Genomic DNA, 20,152 nt, shown 5'->3' on the forward strand with positions numbered 1-20,152 from the left:
AATATATTGTAGTATTAAAATAATATTGTAGACAATAAAACATATTATTTAAAAAATACTGTTGAATAAAAGGGGCAATTATAAAATGTTTTACCTCTGTATCTTTTTTAAATATAGCCAAGTACTTGCTAAAAAATTTGTTAACAACTTTATTTTCCTTCCTTATACAGTTACTCTAACATTCTACTATATTTATATTCCACAGCATGTTATTCAACATATCACCTGGGCAATATTTTAATTCTTACGCTATCGTATGTTCATTTCCGTGTTTCTTTATTGATTATTACTTTTTGCCAGAAAATTGTTAACTGCAAGAGGAGGATCGATCGTTTCGCCGGTTCCGGGTGGTGTCAAGCGCGAAAGTTGGAACGGATTCGACTCCCGGAGCAAGAGGAACAGAATTATTAGCAGATGGTTGGTTGATTCCGCGGGTCCGAGCGATAGTTCTGGTTTCCTCCGACCCAGATTTAGTTGGAAAGGGTGACGAGAAGTCGCAGGGACGCGTTTCCGAGCGCCTTGGCCCCGGCCAATTGCGACCCCTTTCAACCCCCGTCCGGCTTTCACCGGCGTCAGGAGCCTCGTCCGCGGGATGGGTTAAGCAAAACAATGCAGGATTTACTGTCGAAGTCGAAACGAGCATTGTCTGCCGACCTTTGAGAGGGTTCGCGCCTTTTGAAGCCCGCAAACGACGTACTTGTAACGGCACCGTTGCACCCAAGGCGTAATTCGTCCATTTTCTCGCTTCTCCGTCGCCTAATCGCGAACCCGTCATTGCCTTCGACCGGTTGATATCGATCTCTCATCTAAATCGATCGCCCTGGATTAACATACCTAGCATATTACACTCGTGGAATTTTTATGGTAAATACTTTCTGCAAGAGAGAGAGGATCAAACATTAAAAATTAATTACCATGACCAATATATCGGTATAAATTATTTTTCATAAATTAGATTAGTTAGTATATAAAATTAACGTCACCTGGTGAATAGGTTCATTAACATACCACCAATGATCAGAATGAATAAAACAAGTACAATATTTATAAACAGTCTTTTTAATATTTTTAATTCAATCTTATTTTATCCTTGCTAACAGATTACGTATGAAATTGATGTAAATAATTCTCGTGTGAACGTTTTATGGCACCGGCAAAAATCAGCAGGCAAGGGTGCATCGGCGAACGAGGTTTATTGATGGGCGAGAGAGAGTTTGCAAATTCTCTCCAATTAAACGACGCCGAAGCACTATCGGAGAAACGATTCCCAAATCGTTTTAGAAGGGGAGGCAGGGCTTCCGTTGTCTCGTCTTAAGCAGAATCGATTATCGATTTCAGGCTGGCACATTCGTCTTCGGCCGTTTCGTCGACGATGGACTTCCGGGGCAAATGAAACGCGAGTCACGTGGACCGATTGCGAGGCACGTTTGATTAGATGAGGCTCCGAATGCTCGGTGCATACAACTGCATACTGTGCCATGGCAACGACGATTTGTCGGCCGCTGCGATTGCTCGACGTGCCGCTGACACGAACCAACCTGAATCTGGCCCAGAAATGAAAATCGGCGAGCTACAGTGGGTGTACATAATATTCGTGCACCTTTTAAAAATTAATAACATTTTCAAAATTGGGCCCGACAGCTGGAGTTTCTTGAGAACGATTAGTTTACTAGCTAATGTGTAAATAATTTCTCTTTTACATTGTTATTCGTTGCAATTGCGAAGGTAAACGTAAAGGTCACGATTTTCAAATGTTTTATCTGTGCCTGTAATAAAAATTTAAAACATGTATTTTTGTTGTAAATCTGTGTGAGTTACGTACATGTACAACGTTTCATTGAAATCGGTTGACGCATAAAAAGCTATGGGCATTGTAAGATGTAAAAATCTTTGAATTTATAGCGTTTGCGATTCACGTAAATCAGATTCTTACAAGTTTCGCTATTTTCAATCAATCATATTTCATAACCTTGTTCAATTTCGATGAAACTTTGCACATGTGCATAACTTACATGAAATATTACAAAAAATTTTATTATTAAAAAATACTATTAAAAGAAATATTGTTTACACATTAGGTGGTAAACTAATCCTTCTAACGGCTCAACAAAAAAAAACTCAAGCCGTTGGGGCCAATTTTGGAAAAGTTATTCGTTTTAAAAGGTGTGCAAATATTGTACATATATTGTAATGGAAAAGGTTACTCCAAATGACCTCAGCAATCATTCCTTTCAAGGACGTACAACATTTTTGGGACGCCCTGTATTCATTTGAAATTGTGGATAGAACAGGTGGAACCAATTACACCAACGTTTTTACAAATGTTCATTCGAGAGCCAATTCACCCTCCAATGTCACCGAGATAAAATCGCAGCCACCTCATTCATTACCCCAACGATAGCGATCAAAACATCACAATTCTTCACTATATTGCAGCAATCGATAGAGATAATCTAGCAGGTTCATTCCAGGAACAACAATATCGAATTCGAAGTTTAATTCAAATTTAAGCGTAATAACAATGGCGAAGTTCGCGTTACACGGCTAACCGGATATGTATGAATAAAAACGAACCGGCTGAATATTTGACTACACGTCGCTCATTGTTTACCTCGGAACGCACCCGTGCGCGCCGCTCAGCAAATTTATTTAACTCCAGATTTACTGTACACGCGATATCACGTATTCATTACCCGTCAACTTTGACGGACAACGATCAATTTACCATGGGACCATCCTACACCGGAAGTGTGTCCACCTGCGGACTATAGTGAGTTTCTCACAGCAAATCGCCAATCTGAAAGCACTTCCTAACCGTGTACTCGTCGCATGAATAACAAGTTTAGTCAGAATGTTGTTGTTCCATCATTCTTCGGAAACTTTTTCATTTTCTTCGACGAACTTTCTTCCGAACTCTCTTCTCCTAGATTTTCTCCACCTTTTTCTAAAAACTTTCAGCTTTTTCACTGTGTTGCGGCTGCGGACTTCTTGCATTCTTGCGTCCCGTAAGCCAGACAAAATGGCTGCTGTGTTCATTATTTTCTTGACGAGGGAAGTGATCAATTTTGTATTGTGTGTGTGTATTTATATTATATTTTATATTCATTTTTGTATGCTTCGATGGTTTCCTGTTTATTGAACTGGTTGACCTTTTTCAGTGTGACGTCACCCTAGTGGCTGTATTAAGGGCACAGTGTTGGGCAATAAATAAATTTATTTAAATAGAAATTTGAATAACAAGTTATTCGTTATTCGGACATTCAAATAAAAAGCAAAAATAATTATTTATTATTTGGGCAAGTCTAAATAGAATTATTTCAAATAATAAAGTTAATTGTTATTTACAAATACAATTTCAACTATTATTTGTATCAAACAAATATAATACATTAAATAAATAATATAATATAAATACAAATAAAAAATCAAATTGTATTTTGTTATAGGCAGCTAGCCCGACCACTGGCGGTATACCTGAAAAGGTTGCTATAGCAGACAAAAAACGCGCACGTGTTCATTGTATATACAAAATACAAGAAATAAGAGAAGATCAAAAACTATTTATTTAAATAATCTTTTATTTGCAAATAAGAAATAATAAATAGATCACTTGGAATTATATAAATTACTGTTCTTTAAATAAAAAGTTTAGTTATTATTTGCAATTAAAATCTCACGTTTATTTATTATTTAAAATAAAATTTGCCCAACACTGATTAAGGGGGTATTAGAGCAATTTTCGATGTCAAAAAAAAGCGATTGCTTCGGACCTATTCCACTATAATAATAACTGAATTGGAATAAAGCGTTGATCGGTTCACAGCTTCGGAAATCGTCAAAATTTCCAAAAAATTTTGAAAATCCTTGGAATTCGCGCAGGCAACAGAGCCAAGAGGGCTTCGACCCTGGGCGAGAGCGAGGCCTAAGGTCTGAATCACGAGGGGAACAACAATGGAAACGCGCCTCGAGTTCGATTCTCGTTAATAGGCCGACGAAGAGCGAGCTCGGCCGTTCAACTCGAATGGAAACGCGGGCGACGGCCGGCGTCGTTCCCCAACGAAAAAAACTGAATCGTCGACGGTAGACGATGCCGATATCGATCGACCGGCCGAGCAATTATCGATGATCGATTGCGGGAAACCGTGGGGGAATGGTAAGGTGAAAGCGCGATAGAAATTGCTCCCCTCCTATCGATTGATCTTCCTAATTCGATCGGTCGGCCATTCGGTCCTCGGACTTCCTTCTTTTCTCTGCGGATGCATTCCTTTTTTTCCTCGTTCCTTCGGCTGCTATCTGCGACCCTCCCCTTTCCGCTAAGTGGTTTCTTTCTTGCGAGACCGATCGATTTAATCCCGGTGACGAGTGCTATCGGCCTCGTCTAGACTGCGGTAACAATTAGGCTAAACGCAGGTAGCATGGGCAACTTGATATGGAGCGTCATAGTGTCTTCGTAAAAGTGAAAGATGTGTCTACAATTTTTGTGAAAAATTTGACTGTAATACCGCTGAGTGTAACATTTGAGGAACCTAGAAGCTCGATCTCCAGTGAACCAATAGTTATTTCATGAGAAAAGACTTTTTTCTTAATTATTTATTTATCAAAGTTTTATCATCATATTCGTCACGTCTATCTGGTTAAAATGAGTACCCACACAATACCATTTGGATCATATTTATACGTCTAATCCACGATTAAAGACGATTTTTGGGACAATTGTGTTTGGTAAAAACTTGTTGGACATCGTTTGAGGATAATAATTTTCTGACTGACACGAGGGTGATACTCAAAGGGTTAACATCCTAATTATTGGATGTCGAACAAAATGGACTTAAGGGTAGGACAATCAAAGGAACCAATTTAGGGTTGGTAAATTGTTCAGCTCCCCTGGGGTAGGGGTGTTCAGTTTCCGAGTTTCAGATAGAGGTAGCCGCAGAGATAATTCGTTCTATCGTTACAAATCAATTGTAAGAATGGCGGACGTAATGATCTACCCACCGGGACTCGAGAATCACTCTTTAAGGCCTTTGTTTGAGTACCTGGTATTAGATCTGGAACAAAGAAACTGCTGAGGGCTGGCTCGCCAGGGTCGTGGGTCGGAACAATTTGAATAAAAGTATTTTTCTCTCGTAAAAGCAATTTTCGAAACCGTATTGATTGCTTTTGCACTTCGTGCTTTTTTGGAGCCCAGAATTTTAAGAAGAGATTTTAAGAAATGACATTAATTACATTAACGAATCTAGACTTCATCCATCTGCCAATGGTTAATAATCAATTTTCATTGTATATTTATCACAAAGCCTCGCAGGAATCCCCGACAATCAGAGAAACTGCTGGACTTCACGCACGATTGCATTCTGTGCACGGTGCATACAGTGTGCACAGCATTACGTACGTGTACGAGCGCGTCTCTGTGTGCACGCTGACCCTAACAGTCGATGATCGATCAGTCGATCGATCGAATTGGAAACCGCAGGGCGAATATTCCAGCCGACCGAGCGATTCTGAACGGTACGCGACAGGAGCCCGAGAGAATCGGGTTTGTCTTGGAGCCGGCTTGCCATTAAATGTCCCCGAATCGAGGTTCCGCGTGGCAATCAGTTGATTAATCAGTTGCCAATTCGATCGTCGTTCGGCGCCTTGTTCGCCGAGAGCATCCGCCTTGTCTCGGCATTATTCGATTAAACGCCGGATTCCTAAGGGGGTCGTTAAGGAGAGACCGTGAGTCGCTAAACTTCAGCGGCTACTTATCTTTCAAGTTATTGTACGTATCTCTCGGATAACGATCGGAAGAACAAATATGAAAATTCTCTATTCCTGCTTTTTCGTCAACTGAAACTTTCGCCATCGTATTCGTCTTGTTTTGCTGATTAACGTGACACCAAACACGGCATAGTTTCGATCATAACTACTCGTTTAACGATTAAAGTTTCGGACTTCACATTTACGGTAGAGGTGCGCGAATTCTTCACCCCGCTTGTTACACAAGTAATTACAGTCTTAATTATATTGTGTTTGGTGTCATTTCAATTAGAAAAACGAGACGAATACGATGGTGAAAGTTTCATTAAAAGAAAGAAATGAAAAATGTTTCGAGCACTTTTAACGGAAGAAAACTTCCTGCAGAAGTTCCTTGATCATCTAAAATAAGACGTAATCACGCGGCCCGGAGGAAAGGGACAGAGACACGGCAAACCGCGTCGATAACGATAAAATAAAGCGAGCACCGGGATCGATAGTAATCTTCGGATAAAAACGCCTATCAACGAGCGAACAATAAAATCGAGCATCTGCGCCGCGAGACGCTGCAACAGCCCTCAAATAGGCAAACAGTAGCAGACGCAGAGAAGCAGCAGTATCGGAGATAGAGCTAGCAGCTTAAAAGGAAAAACTTCCTCTCTCCTCTCGCGGAGTTGGAAAATTCTCAGGAAATACACGGCGGAAGATTGAAAGCAATAAACGTTCGCCGGTAATCTCCGAACGTATAAAACCCCCCGGGAAATAAAAAAGGCAGCAGGGAGAAAAAAAAAACCGTGAACTTCGGAAACTCCGGCCGCCATAACTTCGAAACTTTGCCCCTCTCCGAGCCGCCGAACTTGTTCCCTACCTCGCATCTTGCGAAAGATTCCCAGTTTTCAATTTTCTCTCTCTCTCTCTCTACTTATCCCGTAGTCGCGAACGTCGATCCGCCAAACTGATACCGAGCGAATTATGCGAGTGTTACGGAACGTTCTCTTACGTAAAGTCGCGTGTACGTCTCGGTTGGACCGTTATATTGGACGCTTCATCGGAATTACATCTCGAGGCGTCGAGCTATAACTCTAATCCTCTCGTGTCTTCCACGAGGGAAGACACGCTGCTCGAGCAGCAGGGGTTGGGGAAGGGGGACACGTTACGATGTTACGACACTGCAATTAAGTTTTCGCCCGGCGACGAGCTTAGAACTTGTGTAATCGCGACGCGGAATCTCGCGGCGAATCCGATCGGCCAACCTCTTACTTCCGCGGGGATTTATGGGGTTTAAGGGGAGACTCTGATCCTGGTTTTACATCCTTTTCTGGGTCGTAGGGACCTCTGAAAATTTTTTCGGTCGTCCACCCTTCGAATATCTGACTGCAGATCTTTTTGCATCCGAATAAATAGCCTCCATTACAGTTGGGGGGTGTAATTTTGGAATTTTTCGAAATCAGAAAATGCTTCTTGCACCCACACGCTCCAAAATAAATGGGGTCAATTTTCCGAAATTTCAAGAGTGATATTGGTGGTAGAAAACATGAGTAACCAGGAGCTGAAATTCCAGATTAAAAACAGTGATCTTCTACCCGAAACTCCGTCTTGTGTCCCTGCTTCTTCCGAGTAGAAAGTCTTTTCTACCTGCCATCTTTTTATTTTCCCTTGGTGTCGAGGAAATCTTTGAAAGACTTGGAGAAACTTGCTTGCACGACGTTTCAGACTTTCGTTGTTGCTACAGGCAAGCTTTGGAAAACATCTTTGACGCAATCCTAGCTGTCATCTTTTTCCTTCTTCAACCTGGCACAACACTTTATTGTTTGTCCGTAGGTGTAAGAAGTCGCTGTGACACAATCCTTGTTCTCATCATTTTATTTGCTTCAGACATCCCCTACTTTTGACATACTTTAAACATTTTTCTTAGGTGAGGGAAATCTTGACAGTTACGGTAGAGACCTCTTCGACAGTTACGGAGAGGCGTACGCCCACCGTTTTCTTTCCATGGACCTGAAAATCGTCTTATTTATTTTTCTTAGGCGAAGGAAATGTTTGACACCGTAAGACCTTAGTCCCCATCTTTTTCTTCTTCTTATGGAAGTTTTTAGAGGACACACCCCAGAGAACCTAAGCTAGACAGCACCTCACTTATTCTCTTTAGATGCTGGAAATTTTTGGCGGACATTTGTGGTCTAGTCTCAATCTTTTCCTCCTTTTTCAGTGGAGAAAGTTTGTATAGAAGACAAGCCCTACACGACCTAACCTAGACATCACCTTACTTATATTCTTTAAAGGTTAGACATTTTTGGCAGACATTTCTGGTCCAATCTCGACCCTCATGTTTTATCTTCTTTAGTAGAAGGGATACCTGAAAGACGTCCCCATAAGATCTAACTCTAAAACTGTCCTGAGCCATGATCCTATTTTTTTTCTACGGGTAAAAGATCTTTAGAAATAGTTCTTATATTAGGGTATAATAAAATAAATTTCTTCTTTGAATAATCCATGATAAATTATTGTCTAGAGAATTCAACGAGCTAGACAGGAGAACTGACGAGTTTTATGAGGACAGAAATTGCTGGGCATTAAGCCTGTTTCGTTTACGTGAAATTTCCGGCCGACAGGACTCAGCATAGGATTATGGGATTTTTAGTGCTCGTCGGGTGCCACAGAAATCAAGAGAACAAAATCCCCAGCTCGCTACAGTGGCATAAACTTGTCCTGTTTCCCTGCGGACTCAATAAAGGCCGTGTTGATACCGGCATTCGCTCGACGTTTCCACTACTTAATACCGGTGTTCAACTCTTGATATCTTCCATGAAAGCTTTGCTGTACGTGACGTTTCACACCGCCACATTTTCTCTGTCCTACATACACTTACTCGTAAATGATACGTATTTCCATACAGTATCTCTCGTACGTTTATTCCGTAGCTTTATGCGCCACGAAGTACCGCAGCTGCCATCTTTCTTCTGATTACTCCTTAAACTGTATGAAACCTTACTGTGCACGAGTAATCCACGTTTCTAATTTAAAAAAAACACTGTACTGTTGATTTTTATTTAAAATGATTGTATATCATCGTCATATGTCCAAAATATGAGGGACACGAATGAGATTTTTGTTTCAAACCTACTAATTTTTGTCCCATCGCGTGAAATCCGTCGTCCGATAATTATGCTGAGCAGGTCCGTGCAAATTTATGCGTGTACTACAGGCGAATTCCAGAGAATATTCATTCCCTCATCAACGCTCTCTAATCAATTAATTAAAGTTTAAATGAAAAAGGGGGAGAGAGAGAGAGTGCGATAGTCTCTCTATCAGTCTATAATTTCAGGATAGGAATGCATTTGAAATCGAAATTAAACATCGCTGTTATTTCACGGTGCAATGATTTGTATGATAAAATTAATTCAAATAAAATATACTACCTTCATAGCCATAAAAGATCTGGTTAGTCTCCTGTTCTCGAAAATCATCCCCAAAAATCAAGAATCCCAGATACACTAAAAAAAATTATTAAGGTGGAGTGGGGTAAGTTCGCCCCCTAGTTTTTGCGAAGTTGGACTTTAAACTGATGTATTTTCAGTCTGGAATGTAAAAGTTCCTGGTATTAAACTCTTGCCACAGTTATTACTAATGAATTAATATTATGTAGGATTCTAATTTTGCTTGAAAATTATCATTCTGATAGGATATTGTACAAAGTGTCAACTAGGACGCAGTTGCCCCGAAAATGGGGCAAGTACGTCTCTGAGAGTTAAAAATGCTTTTGAACCTTGTTTCAAGTGCTATTTTTAACAAGCCTGCTTTCAAATGCTTCTTATTGCACAAAATTATATTTTTTAGTTTTATAGTTATCCATTTTTAAACAAACAAGTACTTTTATGCTGAAATATGAAAGGGGATACAGTGATATTAAAACAAAATTTAAAAATGCTTTCGTACCTTGTTTCAAGTGCTACGAGGCAAGAAAAGAATTATTATCAAGCCTGCTACAAAATGCTTTTTATTGCATTCAATCTATTGTTTAGTTTCATAGTTAACCATCCGGTACGGACTTACCTCACCGTGATAATACGGACTTGCCCCGAGTAGTAATATTTACGGGACAAGATCGTCTTAGTGTTTTTCTCAATAATTTAAAAAAAAAAATATAATAAAAACGGATTATTTCATGTAAACCTACATCAATATTTGTCGTACTTACCTAAAACAACAACACAGAATATATTAATAACTTGTAAACTATTGCACGTTCAGGGTAACCTCAAAGTTGTACGTGTACCTCGCACGTGACTGTTTGGCATTGGTTGATTTAAGCGAGGAAAACACCTTTATTCTTTGGCGACATCTATGTAGAATAGTTCATACTAACTTATACTACATTAATAAATACAAGCTAGAGAAATTTCGCTCATATTATAATAAAAATAACTAATTAACGGACTTGCCCCGTAGACGGACTTACCCCACTCCACCTTACTGGATTTTACCAACAAATCAACACCAACAATTTCCAAAAATCTCTAAAATAAAAATAAGTCTTGCGAAATAACAACTCGACAAACTCACGAACCTGTGAAACGAACTTCCACGTAATTCTAACCCCCTCCCCCCGCGGGCAAAGTCGTCGAAACCCCGCAGTCTAATTATCGCAAAGTCATGTAGCGAGCGTTTCGCCTAATTTCCGTCCCCGAATCCGATTCATTGTCATTCTCTCGCGGTTCCTCGGCACCGGGGGTAGATTGGGAGTAGAGGTATATCGGGGGTTGGTGTTGCCTCGGGTGTTCGAAAAATCGAGGGGAGGGGGAGGCGCGGTTCGGATCGGATCGGGGCACCTTGTATCCAGGGAATATACCGGGTGCACCGCATGATAATAAAGTACACGTATATGCGCGCGGATTGGAGACGCAGACTCCGCTGTATCGATCCGGCCTGGAAAGAGACGAGAACAGGGGATGAAATCCCGATGAATCGAGAGAGACACGGCCTGAGAGAGAGGCTGGCCTACCGGTCGGAAAAAGAGAGAGGAGGAACGAAGTTGGCGAGAAAGAGGGGTGGCGTACCAGTCAGAAAGAGAGAGATAGAGATAAAGTGTGAGGAAGAGGGAAAGGGTGAGACGAAGAAGGGAGACAAAGAGGGTAGTGAGGTAGTCTAAAGAAGGAGGGAGATGAAGACGAGAGAGAAAGAGAGTGATGAACTAGTCGGAAAGAGAGAGCGAGGACGAGATGAACGTGGAGAGAAAGAGGGTAGTGAACTAGTCGGAGAGAGGGGGATGGTGAAGAAGTGAGAGAAAGAGAGTACAAGTCAGAAAGAGAGTTAGGACATGAAGAAGTAAGAGAAAGAGGGTAGCAAACTAGTGAAACATAGTGAAAATTTTGGATTGAGAGAAAGATAGTGTTGAATCAGTCAAAATGAGAGAGCTGGAAAATAAATGAGTGAGAGAAAGAGAATGATAAACCAGCCAAAAATAAAGAGAGAGGAGGAATAAAAGTGAAAGATAGAGGGTAGTAAACCAGTCGGAAAAAGGGAGATGAAATAGTAAGGGAAAAGATAAAGTGGAAGAGAAGGAAATATTGTTCGAGAGAGAAATGAAGAGATTGGAAAGGTGAAAGGAGAAAGAAGATGGAGCCCAGAGACGAGACGAGATAGAAAAGAGGGGTTTTCGTAGTCTATAGAGATGCGAGAGGGTGGGAGAGAAAGATAAAGAGATCGCACGGCCGTAAGTTGGAGCTGGAGATAAGGAGGAAGCAAAAGGAAGAAACACCGAGCAGATATCCTCGCGGACAGCTCTTTGAGAAGAAAAACAGAGACGAAGATCGAGGCGGACGGTCTCTTCAGGAAAAACGGAGTGATGTGTTTGTTGGTGGAAAGGAACTCTATCCAAGAACACACACAAGGGTTGAGAGGTATTTCGGGGGTGGTTGCACGGTGGATCGCGAATTTCTGAGATCGAGATTGGGGGATGAAACGAATTGGAGGAAGAGGAGAAAAGGAGGTTAGAGGTTAATGTAAATAGTCGCTGCGTTGCTCGATTTTGTTATTTAAAGGTACCATTATTTTTGTAATACATTTTTGTAATAAATTTCATAACATATTCTGTGAAGACATTCAATGTATTGAATTAATAGATGAACACATTAGACACTTGAGTAATGTGTTTGTGAATTAACACACCGAAAACAAAAATGAAGTTTGCAAACTGAAATACAGTCTGTCTATGCAGTAGTGAAGAATCAGGGTGGAAATAAAATATTCTTACACGAAAAATTCTCTCTCAAAAAATGGAAAAAATTGTATTACAGCACGAGTTTTTAATGTTACACTTTATGGCCGGTTTAATTTCAGAAACATCGCAGAAAATATTCGCGTTGCTAAATTATGAACCAACACCTCATCAACTTAATGCGATGCTGAAAAAGTTGTATTAATTCTTCTCGCGCCTTTTTCTGAAATATTTTTATGATTGTCTTAAAAATATATAAAAACAGTAAAATTCAAACACAGATTTGAAATTAATTTATTTCTTATAAATATATCACAACGAAAATATTGAAAAAAATAATACTTCAAAAATCAGTGGGGCTACTCCCGACAAGTGGAAAAAATTCTCTAGTTAATGACATTCATACAGACTTAAATAACTTAAAATTTTTTAAGTATTTTGTGAAAATTCCTCAAATTCACATACATTCCCTATCTTATCAGCGAGCATACTGCACGTATTATTGTAGTTTCGGGTTCAAGATTCGCGGGAGAAAGAACCGGAAGAGTGGTTGGGGGTGTAGGAAGAAGACGTGGAAGTTTGTTGCGGGGTAGAAGAGGGTCGGGGATGGAAAACACGGTAGTTCGCAGCGAAAAAGAGGAAACAGGGATAGCAGTGCAGAGACAGGCAGTTTGGCGTAAAAGATATAGAAGATGCAAAATGTGTCGGGGTAAATGGGGTGGAAGGGAGACACGAGGCACATGGAACGGACACGTATCTTCGCGGATCGTTCCACGGGAAAAGTTTCCTCCGTTTGCCCAGGGCAGGAGAAAGACTCGAATCGGATGTCCCCTAATTGCGGAACGTTTTATTAAAGTCTGATCCCCTTAACGTTTGACTGATGTCAGCGCAAGATACTCGGTCTCGGTCTCGCTGGATGAATGAAAAATGTAGAGGAAACTCGGACTTGGATCCCCGAAATCTTTGTATTTTTCAGTTATGCTGCTCCTTTACCACGACTCTTGAGTGCTCTCTTGAATCATTTATCACGACGATCGGACGACGCGCATCGCAACTTTCCAAATTTCTTTTTCATCTCGAGGTGGTCGCGTCCGGAAGCTAATTTAAAATGCCACTTTCAGTAGTTCTTTTTATTTGTCCCTTGATTGTGCTTTTACTGTTGATGCTTTAACGTGAGAAAGTGCATCTAGATATTACTTACAAGCTTGTATTAAATGATGGAAAATAATTTATAAAGAATTAAGAATTTAATTGTGGAAAGGTGGATCTATTTTTTTCATTTATTTATTTTTTAAGTTGCATCAACTTCACAAGGGTTGCAACTACAGGTTTAATATGTTACTTAAAAAATAGTATCTTATTTCAAGAATTTAATAATAATTGCATTTATTGAATCCTACTTGAAAACACATTGGAGTGAACGTTTGCGATAATGATAACAGTGAAGAATGATAATTGTTGGATTCTGGGAATTGAGGGAGAGAAATTGTTTATACTGACGTAAGCATGCCTGGATTCACTTAGGCCATTATTTACGCAGTTCTCTGAATTATAGTTCGCCTAGTAATTTCCTCGACGCCGGTCTTATTAGACACAATGTCTACAGTTGCAAATTAAAACGACCCAACTGAAATTTCCAAGAAATTTGAATTTACTCCTCAATTAAGATCCGGATGGTAGAATTTGAATTTACTCGGTAGTTAAGATCGGAGCGGCAGAATTTGAGTTCGGTCTGTACTTGAGATGCAAATGGTACGAGGTCTGCTTTGAACAGGAAAGAAGTACGTCAAAGAAACTTGTTTTCTGAAGTATGATTGCGAAAATGTAGAAATCTGCAGTCAGATCTAGACAGATAAAATATCCAGAGGGAATAATGGGAAATAGATCAAATATAGTTTTGTTGTAAAAGTTTCTTTAATAAGAATTATTATAATTTTGACTGTGAAAGTAATCTTGTTACATTCTTCAAACATTAATAAATATCACTCGAAAGTTTAATATTATTGTAATATTTATTGTTTTTATCTTAAAAAATTACCCATAGTAATCGTTTTTAAATTCTCAATTCTGGGAAATATATTTTCTATGAAGCTCTATGACTAAATCATTATTTTTATAACTAATATTTTTGCATGAAACAATTTTCTTATACTCTTCAATAAATCATAAACGTTTTTTCCATCCTCAAATCAGGAAAGAATATTGTCTGAAAAAAATTTCGTTTAAAACATCAAAGCTTTGGTTCTAACCTCTATTTTTACATGAAATAAATTGCACAACTCTTCTTAAAAGCCAATCAATGTACTAAAAAAAATTTGAAATTGATCTAGCAGCCAATTCCACTAAAAGAAATACCAGCTCGCGCCACGTATTTCAGTTGTCGCGAAACGAACAACCCCTAACAATTCGCGATTAAAGAAACGTAATAAAACTGTGAAAAAAACGCGGTTTTACAGTGGAATATCCAGTCGACGAGTTACACAAAACCGTTGGAAACTGGCTCGGAAGTGGACGTCGAGCGGCTAATTGTATTTGTAAGGGTAGTTTCCGGGGTGAACGAGAATGTTCGCTCTCTTTTTTTTCCCCCCGGCCGTGTCGGTGAAACTGGAAACGAAGGCCGGAGGGGTAGCAAATTCGTTTATTAAAAATATTGCTCGTGTCATCGGGACGGCCTGGAAACAGTATACTAATGGAGGCACGAACGAGTCGACGAGTCCTCCATCTCGTTACGTCGCGGCGTGTCATTCGTATTTCGTCGTCGTGCCGCTATAGCGCCATGAAATTTTACCCCCTATATCGGCTCGCTCGAATGACACGTACGTGAACTGGGTCCCTTCGGGTAACAACGTCCTCCTCGAGGCTGGATGCGCGTTTTCGCCAGACAATGGATCCTCACGGTGTCCACCGTTATCTTCGTTTTCACGAATTCCGGACGAACATAAAATTCCGAGCGTGAACCGTACCCTCTTACCACCGTCGCCCGCCACTCCGCGTAACGGCTCGTCATAAATAATATGAGGGATTTAAACATGATGTTTTCGGTCGACGAGTGCCGCATTTTTAGGCGAAATAAATATCTCGTAGGCTGGTTGCATTATACGGGCGAAATAAATGGAAATTTATTGGACAAGTAGAGAAGCATACCAGTACTTTTAAAAATTCAGATGATTTATATGATTCCTATCCTCGCTTCTCTCTATAAAATAATCATATTGGTCAGTGGATGTTTATTGGGATTAAAAGTGGACAACAAGAGAGACATCACTGCACTCTCAAAAATTAAAGTGAACTTCAAATTTTCTTCTAGTTTGCTTTTTACCGGGAATATACAATGTGATCTGACTATCCCAGAACAATATTGAAAACGAACAACTAGCGAAGTCTTACGGTACTTTTAATAATATAATACTGTAGATATAATATTTACCCGAATTTTAAAAATGGACAACAAGAGAGGCACTACCGTACTCTTAAAAGTTAAACCTAATTACAATCTGCCTTCCTTCAGCATTCCCTACTAACAACCAACACAACTCCTTTAGGCTACCTCAAGATGGGAAATCGACAATTGAAGGGGTGCACCAGTAGTTCGAACATCTCACCTGCATCGCTGGCATTGTCGTAGCATTAGACACGCCAATGGACATCGACGCAGCTCTTGGCAGTGGCTGGCTAACATCCGGCAGCGTGTGTGTTACCGGTTCAGTGACGACGGTTCGCATGGCGAAATCGAAAGGGTTAAGGTCACGGTTCTGCCAGTTATTTCAGGTGTAGGTTGTTTCCAGCGCACACATAGCGCCAGCACGACAGGGGGATATTGATTCGCGGCGCGTCCTGCTGTCCGCTAATCCACGCGAAGTCAAGGTGTTCCCCGACCAGACCGCTGCCAGAAGTTGGCACCGTAGCAGCCCGTGATTAATCCCGCTGTCGAGCTGTTCTACTAGGTTGCAGGTAGAACTTGGCAGCCTGGCTTTCCTAATTTCATTCGGGAACTTCCCGTCCGGCTAATGACTCTAAATCATTTGTTCCGACCGACCATGAGTAGCAGGACCATTCTACGGGCTTAGGGTATTAATAGACGTTGGCACCACGAGATCTAAGACTGATCATGGTCATTGTCTGTTGAGTTGTGAGCGAGTTGGGGTTGCCAATTTTTTAGTCCATTCTGGTTCGTCAATTTTTGATCCTGTTGGTTGTCGGGAATTTTAGTGTCCAATTTATTAAGTCATAACTAAAAATTTCATGGTGTCCAATTTGTCATATCTGGTAATTCGTTATTCACTTGGCTGTTAATAATTTTAAGGTGTGGTTGAACCTTTACAAACGATCATCCTTACATTGTCCTGAATACAATCCAAGACTTGAACGTCCACGTTTTGTAGTGTTAAGTTTGATGTCTCGTTTCAGAATACCGTTGATTAATTTATCGATTTAGCAACGTTCAGGAAGTTAATGTTTGTTAATATTGCAACTTCTGCGACCGATGATGTTTATAGTCTATTGAATTGCGTCGGGACCTTGGCAGCCTGGGTCCCCTTAATTGCCTTCTGAACTTTGTCTTCAGGTTGGTAACTCCGATTGATTTATTGATCTCCTAACATCTACACGTACGGAGATGTTCTGCCCTGTATGCGCGTAGACGGTGTAACTTTTCGAATTGATGGCGGTCGTATTTCACTGTACTGTGAATGAAACTTGGCAGCCTGTGTTTTCCAATTTTCTTCTGAATTTCAAATAGAGCTCGTGTACACTGTTTCCCCGATCCTGTAATTTGATTATGGTAATACTCTATTACGAACAAATCGTGGCTGCCAGAAATGTTGATTTCGTTCATAAAAATTTTCCTGCGCTGCGACGATTTAATTAAATTCGATAATTTTTGTAACCGGGTTTCTTTTCCCGGTAAGATCTTGATAAATGGCGACGCTGTAAGTTCTCCAATTTCATTCCTGAAACTTATCGGACCCAAGTTACTAATTACATTCTTACCTCTCCTTTCAGAGTAGCGATCCCAAAGAATCCGTGGATTCCACGCCAGACCCTTTTAGATCCAGGTGTTCCCTTTGGATATTGATAGATGATGCCATTGTAAGTTCCGTAATTAATTATGCCGCTATTCTCCGAACGTGGTGGCCGGAATTCGGCAGCTCCAGTTTCCTGAGTCGAAACAGTATCTTGAATTACACCAGGATGTATCCAAAGTGCTGCATATCGTGATCAAAGCAGATCGGTGACCTTTGATATTCAATTGAGCGTCTCCGGTTATCGGAAGGTCGCCTGGTCATGTGGCAACCTCGAGTCGCATTTGTAAGTAAAACAGCTCGGTGGATCCCAAAAAACTTCCCAAATAATCGCAAACTTTACTATCCATACGCGTTAAAAAAAAAAATAAAATCTGAGGTGGTGATACGTGGGTCCATTTTGTCCCAGCATTTAAAGAGACATCTCCTATCGCCAGCTCCTAGGGTTCAATTTAAAGCAAAAACGTTTTAATAAAAATCATCGAGCAATTAGAACCTTAACGAGTTTAGAGGAAAGTCGATAAAAACAGATTCCAGAATATTTAAAAAATTGATGAAAAATGCTTTCCTTGATTTTATTATTAAGATAGACACGGTGTAGATCGAAGGAAGAATTTCGAGCTCGCGAGTTCGTTGCTCGCGGCGAATCGGAAAGCAATCTGTTTTGGCGACCGCGCCCGCTAGGTAAGGCGCGATTTCAATCCGGAAATTCCCGACGTCGGACGGCGAATTCCTCGTCCATTTGCCGCGATTCTACGTCCAACAAGTTCGACGTTCGAGTCACTCGAGGTGTCGCGACGCTTCAGATCGATCGACTTAATTGAACGACAATTGATCGAGCGGGCATCGTCTCACCGGTTGATCCAGGAAAATTCTACGGGCCGGGGACTACGCTGGATGTCTCACAACGGCCATACTCGACGTCTACGGCATTGTCAACTGCACCAATTCTGTTAAAAATAGTTCTAAAGCGAAAGGGACAACTAGAGAGGCATTACTGTACTGTAAAAAATTAGTGGAGATAGTAAACATTCTTTCCCGAGTGTTCCTTATTAAAAAAATGTAATATAACATGTCTAGCTTAGAAATACATTCAAGAAGGACAAGCAGAGAGGTAATACTGCACTTTCAGAAATTAATTGAGAATGTAAACATTCTTTCCTGAATGTTCTGTGTTAAGAATGTGCAGTGTAGTTTGTCTAGTTTATAAATACATTCAAGAAGGACAAGCAGAGAGGTAATACTGCACTTTCAGAAATTAATTGAGAATGTAAACATTCTTTCCTGAATGTTCTGTGTTAAGAATGTGCGATGTAATTTGTCTAGTTCAGAAATACATTCAAGAAGGACAAGTAGAGAGGTAATACTGCACTTTCAGAAATTAATTGAGAATGTTGACATTCTTTTCTGAATGTTCTGTGTTAAGAATGTGCAATGTAATTTGTCTAGTTTAGAAATGCATGGAGCAAGAACAACTAGAGAGGCGTTACTACATTTTGAAAAATTAAAGCAGATCGTAAAAATGTTTTCTTGAGTGTTCTTCATTAAGAAAACATAATATAACTTGTTTAGTTTAGAAATACATTGACGAGAAACAAGTGGCGAGGCATACTGTACTTTAAGAAAATTAACATTAATTATGAAGATTTTTCTTCAAGCATTATGCATGTATTTCTCTGTGCGGACAAAATTAAATGTTTCTGAAAAATCGAAACGAGATTGCAAGGGAACGGGCTAATCTGATTTCGCAACTGTCGAGGATGACATCGCCGTTACGTTTCGAGGTAGGACAATTTCGAAGTTGCAACCATAACTGTAATCTCGAGAAAGAACCGCGGCCACGGGAAAGTTTCGCGGAGATAGCGAGAGAGCACGCGCGAGACCGCGGCAACTTTTCTTCCAACGAAATTAACTGCGAAACTTTGCTTTCGAAAGGTAAATACTCGGTCTAATTCCCAACTACCATTGAATGTCAAATATTAAACGGAAGCGGACCGTCGCGTCGTCGCTTCGCTCTTTGAGGAATTTAACGATACAAGCGACTTTCGCCCTAGCAAATTGAATATTCGGGGGGCGTATCTAATTGTTATTGCATCTGCATCGCGGCGGTACAATTAACCGGCGAAATATGACATCGCGAGTTCGTGTTTAACAGACTGTTAATTAATTGCTGGCTGAGGTGGAGCGAATGCAAAGATGGCGTAATCGTGTAATCAGAACGAGAGCTGACAATTGGCGAATCATTATCGTACTTTGCATAATTTATATTAGTCCCGTCAGTCTCGCAGTGCAATCATAAAATATCAGACATTTAGAAACACAAATTCTGGTCGTCTAATGTAGATTAAAAAATTAATAAAAATTGTTACAACCAGCATCCCTATCGTACGATCAAATTTGATTCATTGCAATGTCCATTGCAATATTCTCATAACGTGCAAAATATTTACTAAAAATTATTTAAAATACTTCAGAAAAATGTAGAATTCTTTTCATTTTGCAGGAGACACTGACCACTATACTTCAAAAATGGATTGCAACAGCAACGTACTGAGCGACACGTAAATTGTTTATTTATTATTGCTTACAGCCAAGTTGTTGCTGTTCCACAAATTCTTCGTTCAAGATTCTCTTTAACGAGCAAGCCAAGGACGAAGGGATCCAAAGGGCGGAAAGCTACTCCTTCAAGGAGACGCCAGCGTCGCGAATTTTCGCGATCGTTCGCAGATCGGCGCGTTTCCGCGCGGCGGAGCACGCGCCAAATAAACTAAACGACGGCGGGCGCTCGCGTCTGTTGCAGTTTGCTGCGACCGGAGCACCGCGATTTAAGCGGAGTTTAATTCGGTAAACAGTCTCGTCTCGTAGCCCATTACCGTGAAGCGTGCTAATGCGGGTAAATATTGAACAACAGCTGAAACCGGCAAATAATTTCGCGGGAACCGATCTGCGATGCACCCGCTCCACGGAGGCGGAGATGGTTTTCTGCGTTCTCGCGTGTTTGCGCCGGCATTTTCCACCGATCCCTGGTGGGGGCATGTTGGTTTTTGCTTTGAGCGCGCTTCGGCTAATTAGGATGCATAGTTTCTAAGGCGAAACTCCGTCGAGTACTGTAGTGCCTCTTTAATTGTCGCTTTTTAATTCTGAACAAAGTTAAGAGATACAGACTGAATTATTCGTC

General features: G+C 40.5%; 1 protein-coding gene and 1 long non-coding RNA gene across 8 annotated transcripts in view; both read left to right on the forward strand.

Moving 5' to 3' along the window:
• Kcc (solute carrier family 12 member kcc) overlaps positions 1-20,152 on the forward strand; it is a 197,055-nt gene that overhangs the window by 88,427 nt on the left and 88,476 nt on the right. The gene's annotated exons all lie outside the window — the stretch shown is intronic.
• Positions 1-20,152, forward strand: part of LOC143210638 (uncharacterized) — a 61,157-nt gene that overhangs the window by 28,933 nt on the left and 12,072 nt on the right. Inside the window, exon 2 of the long non-coding RNA XR_013009307.1 lies at positions 1-20,152. This exon is cut by the window's left edge and continues 22,907 nt beyond it; it is cut by the window's right edge and continues 12,072 nt beyond it. This is a non-coding gene — a long non-coding RNA (uncharacterized LOC143210638).

Source organism: Lasioglossum baleicum, chromosome 7, assembly GCF_051020765.1.
Source record: "Lasioglossum baleicum chromosome 7, iyLasBale1, whole genome shotgun sequence".
Classification (NCBI taxonomy): Eukaryota; Metazoa; Arthropoda; class Insecta; order Hymenoptera; family Halictidae; genus Lasioglossum; species Lasioglossum baleicum.